The sequence below is a fragment of the Felis catus genome, chromosome E2 (genome assembly GCF_018350175.1).
Source record: "Felis catus isolate Fca126 chromosome E2, F.catus_Fca126_mat1.0, whole genome shotgun sequence".
NCBI classification, from domain to species: domain Eukaryota; kingdom Metazoa; phylum Chordata; class Mammalia; order Carnivora; family Felidae; genus Felis; species Felis catus.
In genome coordinates this window covers 56,950,694-56,959,879 of record NC_058382.1, presented here as the reverse complement: position 1 = coordinate 56,959,879, position 9,186 = coordinate 56,950,694, and the positions used below count along the sequence as shown (strand labels likewise).

The 9,186-nt window shown below is 51.1% G+C and overlaps 2 long non-coding RNA genes across 3 annotated transcripts; both read right to left on the bottom strand.

Annotated features, from left to right (window-relative positions):
• Window positions 1-2,473, bottom strand: LOC123382368. The gene is made up of 2 exons (XR_006590640.1): window positions 2,033-2,473; window positions 1-492 (listed from the first exon to the last, which is right to left on the bottom strand). It is a non-coding gene; the product is annotated as an uncharacterized LOC123382368 (long non-coding RNA).
• A 131-nt stretch (window positions 2,474-2,604) lies between these two features.
• LOC109494972 lies at window positions 2,605-7,250 on the bottom strand. Of its 2 annotated transcripts, XR_006590635.1 has the most exons (3): window positions 7,137-7,250; window positions 5,308-5,687; window positions 2,605-3,103 (listed from the first exon to the last, which is right to left on the bottom strand). It is a non-coding gene; the product is annotated as an uncharacterized LOC109494972 (long non-coding RNA). The 2 variants fall into 2 exon arrangements; XR_002150154.3 differs by lacking the exon at window positions 7,137-7,250 and having other exon boundaries at window positions 5,308-6,443.
• Window positions 7,251-9,186: the final 1,936 nt, after the last annotated feature.

Below are 9,186 nucleotides of genomic sequence, written 5' to 3'. Positions count from 1 at the left end.
TAGGTGCCCCATCATAATTTATTTACTTATTTTTTGGGGAGCGGGTGTTATTGGGAGAGACAGGTGGACAATTCCACAGGGACTCTGACGGCCATGCTGGCCTCTCTAAGGCTTTGGATGATGACAACACAGGTTCTTCCGAGGACAGCTTTCTTTTGAAATAGTCACACATCTCAATGGGTGCCTGGAACCTTCCTCTCTTAGGTCCTCTCCTCCGGCTGATCTGTACCACCCACATCCCCGGAGTTCGGGCTTCTTCCAGACCGAAAGACAGCAAAACCCAGTGTAAATCCACCAACTCCATGTTTAGTTCAATATTTAGTATAAGAAATTCAACTTGAAGCCGGGGACGTAGGACGCCAAAGTGGTCAGGGTGGCACAGCACCGTGGCAGGAAACAGAATTGGGAGCTGGGGCTTTCAAGGTGCGTCCGTGCAGTGCTGGCCTCTCTTCCACGAAAGACTCTGTTCTGCAAACACCTTCTAGACGGTCACTGCGTGTAAATTCACATTAGATATTAGCAGGTTGAAAGTTCTGAGAAGCCCGGGGGCGCCTGGCTGGCTCAGTCGGTGAAGCATGTGACTTCGGCTCCGGTCACAATCTCACCGTTCCGGAGTTGGAGCCCCGCGTCGGGCTCTGTGCTGACGGCTCAGAGCCCGGAGCCTGCTTCGGATTCTGCGTCTCCCTCTCTCTCTCTGATCCTCCCTGGCTCATACTATGTCTGTCTCAGAAATAAAAGTTCCGAGAAGTCCTGCTTGTGAGAAATCTGTGCACATTGCTTAGTGTAATGCTTCCCCACCTTAGTCACCGAACACATTTTTTTTTTTTTTTTTTTGAGTAGCAGCTGTTTTTATCGGCCCTTTAGAAAACACCTGCTCATGTGTTGCACTGTTCCTTGCTCCTGGTTGTGGTAGTGATGCTTCACACAGAGGGAATGGGGGCCACGGGATGTGGGCTCGTATCTGGCCTTGCAGGCTGGTCTGCAAAGAGGGTGCCGGTGAGTGTGACGGGGCAGCTTGAACTTAAATCTCGCCACGATTACTTCGTTCTGGGGAGTTCCAGCCGGCATTCTTGTGCACCGTTTGCCTACCGTTTACACACCTGCCTCACATCAGGCCCTGTGCCAGGCACCAAAGGGGATGAGAAGATGAATCAAAGTCCCAAGGGACCCCCAGGGTGTGTGTGTGTGTGTGTGTGTGTGTGTGTGTGTGTGTGTCTGTGTGTCTGTGTGTGTCTCTCTCTCTCTCTCTCTCTCTCTCTCTCAGACCAGGGGAATGAGACACAGGACAAAGAATTTGAGGACAGTGTGGTGTTAAAGCCATGTTGGAAATACTTCGGGGATCACAAGAGAATGAGGCTCCCTCTCTTTGCAAGAACCGAGGCTAGTTTTGTCTTAAAGGGTTAGATGAGGGCCACCTGGGTGACTCAGTCAGTTAAGCGTCCGACTTTGGCTCAGGTCATGATCTTAGGGTTTGTGAGTTCGAGCCCCGTGTCGGGCTCTGTGCTGACGGCTTGGAGCCTGGAGCCCGTTTCGGATTCTGTGTCTCCTTCTCTCTCTGCCCCACCCCTTCTCACGCTCCATCTCTCAAAAAACGAACAAATGTTAAAAAAAAAAAAAAGGGGGGGGGGAGTTAGATGAGTCGGGTCTTAACGGTGGAATAGGAGGTTACCAGGCAGAGGGGAGTTAAGGACACATTCCAGGGGCGCCAAACAGGGAAATGTGTTGGTGGGAGGTGGTAAAAGGTAAAATCCCCATTCCAGTGGGGTGTTTCCACACCCGGCAGTCCTCTGACACCAGCTGGGAGTCCCACAATTCGACTCGGTTCTGACAGTAGCTACCTGGAGACAGTATCAGACCCCCCCCCCCCCCCCCCCCCCCCGGCCCAGGTGAGGGCTCAGTCTTCAAGGCAGCCTTCCAGGTTGTTTCCTGTGTTCTGCCCTATTCCCAACAAACAGGAGCTTCCCCGGACCCCCTCCTCATTCGCGGAATTTGCTAGAGCGGCTCACAGAACTCAGAGAAACGTGTTACTGACCTGTTAACAGCCAAGTGGAAAAGACGCACCCAGCAAGCTCTGGGAAAGGACGCCGACCTTCCACGCCTGCTTTGCCCCTCTTCTGGAACCTCTCGGAACCCAGCCCTTTTCTGGGTTTTAAGGAGGCTTCGTTACCTAGGGACTTCTTTCCCCGGAAGGCTAGGGGTGGGACTGAAAATTGCAACCCTCCAATCTCTCCGTGGCTTCCTCTGGCACCCAGATGGCAGGCTTAGGCGCTTTCTAGAAATCACCTCATTAATATAAACTCAGGTGTGTTTGAAACGGGTTTGTTAAGGATAACAAGACACCTTTCTAGCTCCGAGCAATTAGGAAATCCCAAGGGTGGGGCGCCTGGGGGGCTCTGTGGGTTAAGCTTCCGACTTCAGCTCAGGGCGTGATCTCACAGTTCGTGTGTTCAAGCCCCGCGTCAGGCTCTGTGCTGACAGCTCTGAGCTTGGAGCCTGCTTGGGATTCTGTGCCTCCCTCTCTCTCTGCCCCTGTCTCTCAATAATAAATAAACGTTAAAAAAAAAAAAAAAAGAAAAGAAATCCCAAGGGTTTTAGGAGCTCTGTGCCTGAAAAGGAATGAAGGCCAAATATATATTTCTTACAAATCACAATAGCACAAGGTGGGGGGAGGGGGTCAGATATGAAGGGCTTCAGTCGATCGTGGGCTGATGAACTTGGAAAGTGAGTGACTCCCTGGAAAGCGAGTCTGCTGTGCATTTTCCCCGCAAAGAGTGAGTCCCCAGGGCAAGTTGGTACTCATCTAATCAAAAAAATTCTCAGAGACAGAGAGAGAGAGAGAGAGAGAGAGAGAGAGAGAGAGATACAGAACAGACTATGATCCAGCACGTGAAGTCACGTGTTAATGGTAGAATCTAGGTGCTGGGACAGGGGCTCACTGGAGAAGTTCTTTCAGCTTTGCCGTTTAAGATTTTCATAATAAAATTTGGGGGAGCGTGAATTCTCCATTCACATGTATTACTTCCCTCTTTCTTTCGCGCCGCTCAGTTTTTCTTAGGCTTCTTCTCTCTGATATTAAAGCCGCCAGCACCAGGGCCATTACTTCCTGCAAACAAGTTGTCAGAAGCCTTAAATGAATTTTAGACCTAATTTAATTCCCAATTTACTTGCTTATGAAAAAAAAAAAATCTTAATTTCTCCCAACCCAATCAACCCTTGATATAAGTCACAATTCCTTTGTTAAAAAGCCAGCTGTAAAACGCTAAGCTCGTCCCCCGGAGGTGGTCTGCATGTATCACCCGAGGAGCGGGACGAGAAAGGGGTGCTCAGACCTTCTGAGACAACGGCAGACCCCAAGCACCCATCAAGTGAGACTGGGGGCGTGTCAGGAGAGGGGGTGGGGGGAGGACCGTGCAGAAGATCTGTTCCAAAAGCAAGGGCAGCTCGGGCCCCTCGGGCCCCTGGAACGGCTGGGTTGAGACGTGGGGTGCCAGCAGCCCTGCTCTCTGATCCCCTTTGCTAAATTGTGAAATCGCGAAGCAAACCAGGGGGTCGGTGTCAGATAAATGCATTTCTGTGCCGGACGTGGGCATTGTGGGTAACAGACGGAAGCCTCTCCCAGGACTCCGACAAACATCGGGTGTAGGGATGACGGCCCCCGAGGGGCTCCCAGCCCACAGCATCACGCTTCCTGCTGGCAGGACTGAGCCCGGAGCCACACTGGGCGAATGACAGCCTCTGTCTTTACACTTCCAGATGGGTGGCCCCAGGGATGGGAGGTGGGGAAACCTAGGTTGAAGGTGTGTGGAGGTCTGGGGGCACCTGGGCGGCTCAGTCGGTTGAGCCTCCGACCTCAGCTCAGGTCACGATCTCACCGTTCACGAGTTCGAGCCCCGGGTCGGGTCAGCACAGAGCCTGCTTGGGATCCCGTCCCTCCCTGTCTCTCTGTCCCTCGCCAACTCATGCTCTGTCTCTCTCTCTCTCTCTCTCTCTCTCTCTCTCTCAAAAATAAATAAATAAATAAATAAATAAATAAATAAATTTAAACAATTAAAAAATAGACATTTAAATATATATTGAGGTCTGAAGCCCCAGGACAGGTGAATGTGACCTTAATGGGAAGTAGGGTCTTGGCAGATATAATTGCTGAGGTGAGATCGTAATGGACCAATGTGGGCCCCGGTCCAGTGGCCGGTGTCCTTACAGGAAGAGGCTGTTGATGTGGACACAGACACGCAGGAAGGAGAGGCCGCCAGACGATGGGGCAGAGACTGGAGAGAAGCAGCCACAGCCCCGGGGACCCCCAGCACTGCTGCAGCCCTCAGAAGCGGTCAGAGGCAAGCAAGGATTCTCCTCTGGAGCCTTGGGACGAGGGGGCACGGTGCTGCAGACCCCTCGATTTGGAGTTTTAGCTTCCAGAACCGCGAGGGAGCACTTTTCCGTGGTTTTAGGGTCCCGGGTTTGAAGTACTTTGCCATGACACCCCCCCCCCCGACAGGAATGCAGTCAGGAGGAAGCCCGGAGACAAGGTCTGCTATGACATCCCACACGCCCCTGGCTACTCTCCCCTGGCCTTGGGGCCCGACACACGGGGTCCTTTTTGTGTGGTTCTGTTTCTTGAACCCAAACAGCCAACACTGTCTTCAGCCAGAACCCTGGGCTCATCCAGGGTTGCATTCACTCATCCAATTCCTTCCTTTTGCAGGAACCCTAGGGAGGCAGGACCCCAGCTTGGCCTTGAGCCTGACTGATAATATTAATATTATTGATTAAGACCAGAGAGTACCCAAGGGGAGGCGGGTCAGCCACGGGGGCTGCGCACAGGGCCGAGAGAGTAAACGTCAGCCCTGGGCTTCTTGGCCTTTCTGGGAGGAGAGGGTCCAGGTGGGGTCTGCAGGCTGCTCTCCAAGCTGTCTTCCGGGATAGAGTTTTCACTGCCTGGACAGACTGGCTAGCAGAGGGAGCTCCAGCACTGTCACTGACAATTTCCACGTGGCCATTTTGGACCGCACCTGGGGACCCAGTGACTTTGCCAAGGGCCTAGGGCCATCGGTTTGGGTGGGTGCCGTCCCATCCCTTCTTGAAACGCCGTCACTGGCCGTGACAAGATGAGGCCGTCTCCTGTTCCTTAGCCGGTCAGTGACACCCCAAGTGGCCTGACCAGTGGCCGGTGTGAGCCTGTGACCAGTCCCCTTGGCTGTGAGCAGTATGGGCACGGGGGTGGGTGGGGGTGTGGGTGGGGGAAGGGGCTTGGGTGGGAGCGGGAGGGGGAGAAAGAGGATGAATGAGCCAAGCCCACCTCTCGCCTACCTGCCTCGGATGGGCCGTGACACTCCTGTCCCCGTCATTGGGACGGTTCACACCCGGAGAAGCCTTGATGACTCACGGTTTCTGTTGCTCGTGTGTCCCTCGGTGGGTGCCATCCGACTCTGAGGGAGGGTTTCAAGGATCCAGCCTCTTCCTCTCTCTGTGGGTCCCCACTCTTCTCTCTCACCCCCACGCTGCCCTTCTCAGGCTCCGAGATCTGAGCCCTGTCCGAGTTCAAGCAGGGGAAAGGGGGGGACCCACTCCCTTCCTTCTTTCCCTTTCACCAGGCAGTGGGGATCCTTCCCGGAGCCACTTGGCAGGTTTTCAGTGACTTCTCCTGGAGGAGGGCATCGTCAGCCAGCCACGTCCCGCTGCCAGGAAATCTGCAAAAATGCACAGTTAGCTCTTCTAAATGTTGGAGACTGTGTTAGTTTCGAAGACCGATGTAACGCTGAGCACAGCCTGCGAGCTTCAAACACCAGCCCCGCGGGGGTTGGCGGAGGCGGGAGGCGGATTCCGGTCCCTGCCTCTCTCCCAGCTTTTAGAGGCTGCTGGCCATCCTTGATGCTCCTGGCCACGGGACCTAACACTCCAGGATCGGCCTCTGTTGTCATGTGGTGCTCACCCCGTGTCGGTCTCTGTGTCTCTTCTCTTCTTAAAAGGACCCCAGTCACTGGATTTGGGCCCGTGGAGATCTGGCATGACCTCGCCCGAACCTGATGACACCTGCAGAGACTTTCCACATAAGATCACTTTCACGGCTACCAGGGGTTAGGACTTGGACGTGTCTGCTGGGGGCACACAACTTAACCCATGTAACTTAACAGAGGTGGACGGACAGAAAAAGCTTGGGGGCGGTGGTGTTGGGGCGACGCTTGGGGGTTTGTGTCCGGGTGAGGGAGAGCCAGCAGGGGCACCGTGCAGTCAGCCTGGAGTCAGGACAGAGCGGAACTGACTCGCCAAGCGTCCCCAGAGCCTCCTGACCTTCTCATTTTATGGGGTCATTAAATATCCCTACTGTTTAAGCCGTTTGAGTCACTGCAACTGAAGGGATTCTAATTCCTTTTATTATCGAAATAAAAGATTGGACCATAAATACTGAACTCAGTGCCTTCATTTTGGGCTCAAGTATTAAAACGCTTTCCTTTCTACCCATAAGAAAAAAAAAAAAGTCAGTCCTGCGTTAGTGACTTTCTTTAGGAAACATAACTCAAAAGATAAATGAGACATTTGATCTGTTTTTCAAACCGGCAAATGTGATTTCTTTTTAAGTGCCTGAAACTATCCTTAAAACCCTCCAAAAGTTCTTTTAAAATGTAATTTCACAGATCTCTCACTTGTTAGGAGTAAAATCTTGTTACTTTCTCAAGTTAAATGCTATTTCAACACATCTACATATTATAAAATCATCAACTCACAGGCTAACCTGCTTCGGGAAACAGAAGCTGTGCCGGGATCGAGTGTGCACGTTCACGAAAATAAAGATAAACGACTAATAAGTTATTGGTTTTTAATAAATAATCTCCTTATGGAATAACTTCTCCTGCTAGTAAAATATTTACCGTGCTCTTTAAAACCTTTTTAATCAGCTGAAATGCTCAGGAAGCTTTAAATGATTGGGTATCCTTTTGTGGCTTAAGAGTTGAAATGATTTTTTATTGAAGTACATTTTAATAAGAAGCAAATTGATTTGAAGTGATTCAGGTCTTCGTGGTGTGAAGGCTGTTCAGGCTCAGCTCCTTGGGCTGGAGGGCCCACACCTCTTTTCACTGGGCCGGAAAGGTCACGCTAGCCTGTTCTGAGTAATTAAGAATCAATTCCTTGTAAATTACCTTAGGACCCGCTGCTGAAGCTTGAGTGACTCAGCATGGGATTATCTGCCGGGCGGTCCTCCTCTGTGTGTAGGAAATAACATATAAAAACAATAAACTGGGGTATTGATGAACAACGTGGAACCCCCAGCCCATGCCCTGTCTATACTGGATCAGGGTTTACAAAAGAGGAGGCCAGGATTCGCCTGTTGATCAGCACCCCCCCCCCCGGGGATGGCGGGGTGGGGTGGGGGGCTCTTGTGTTGATTAGTCTGATGCCCAAAGCTATGGGACGACAGGAACGAGGTTGACACCCTAATGCTCAGGTGCTCACGCTGGAGTGAGATCGGAACCCCTTGGAGGGTGTGTTAAATCTCTGGCCACCTGACTCCACCCCCAGGGTCTCTGATTGAGTGGGACTGGGCAGGGCCTGGGAACCTGCATCTCTAACAAGTTTCCTGGGAATGCTGATGCTACTGGCCTGGGGCCCCCCTTTTAAGAAGCGGGGCCATAGACAGGAACCTGTCTCTGAGGAAGACATATCCTCCGGCTGTATGTTTTGTTTAAAGCCCAGGCAGAACAAACACCCATTCTCAGAACCAACTATGGAAATGCAGAAGAATGACTATTGTCAGCGCTCTAAGTGACCAGAACAGACGCCACTGCAAACCTTTCAGAACCAAGACCAACTAGAGAGCCATCTCAAGAAGTTATACAGTCCAGAAGAGACCAGTCGTTAGTTCCCCAGGAAGAAAACGCTTAACATTTCAACAGTGTTAAATGTGGCATAAAGCAGATAATCTACCCCATCAATTTAGTTTCAAAGAATCCTTGCCCAGTTTATTACATTACTTAGTACAAAAGAGACCCTGTAAGTTCTGAACTTACCAAACAGTAACTTGTCAAAGCATTACTGGTGAATTTTTCCCAGGATCGTCCTGGAATACAGATAAGCTTGAATAAGCCCAAGAAATTTCTGGCAGGGTTCACGGTGAGGGAAATTTTCTCAGTCAGTGATTCCAGAAATACTGGCTCGGCTGTGCCAGAGGGGTCGTACGGGGTCTGCTCTCCATTGTGAGGAAGACAAAGTTGGGTCACAGATCCTTGTTAAGCCTGGTCTGCCATGAGAAAATGAGATTGACCCACTAAAAGAATCTTAACTGCGCTTCCTTTTGATGATGCCGGCAAGATGTATGTTTCATGTAATCAACCTCTCAGAAAAAGGATTCTAGAAGGTCTGGTTCCAGTGATGAGGGCTCACAGCCCCCAGTGCAGACCTGTGGCAATCAGAAACCTTTTTGGAATTCTGTTAGCAAGGCAGCTTGATTTTGACAGCTGGTTTCAAAAGAGTCTGTCTCTTTAAGATGCTTAATATGGGCCCGGTGAACACAGGTTGGGTACACATCAGAGACTGATTTCTTTGTAGGACACCGTTTTGTACCACTTCCAGCTTTGTGATCTGTACACCAGGCCAGTCCCAGGCTGCTGGTCCACGAAGAATTTGGGCCCATCCTTGACCTCGACAGGATTTTGGAGCAGCATCAGCTAAGTGGTTCTCTTACATTTCCGAGAGAGAGAGTATCATTAAAAGAAACAACCATAATGTTTTAATTCCCGGAAATGACTCTTCTGATGATTATCCACAGCCCATCAAAATTAACTGGGTTTTCGTCTGCATAACACGCCTTCCGTTTTAAAGTATTTAATATTTAAAGTTTCTTTCTGGAAACGCGTGCTGCGTTTTGATGACAATTTCTCAGGACCCATAAAAGGTAAGGGATAATGAAATGACAGCACTGGTGTAGGGAGGGATTATTCGAGGGCCGATTCGAGGGAGAAGGACCCCCTCTGAAAACTGCTGATAATGTCAACAGCCTCCCAGGGTTCTGCGGCCGTTTCTGAGGCTGGGAAAGCACCTGGCAGAGCGCCCAGCCATCAGACGCCTGACGAAGGTGAATGGGAAGCAAGACATCAGCCGTCAGGGAATCAGAAATCTTCCTGACGGGGTGGCACCATCCAGCGGTCGAAGCAGCAGCGACACGTGACTGGCACTGAACGCCAGGTAACAGGT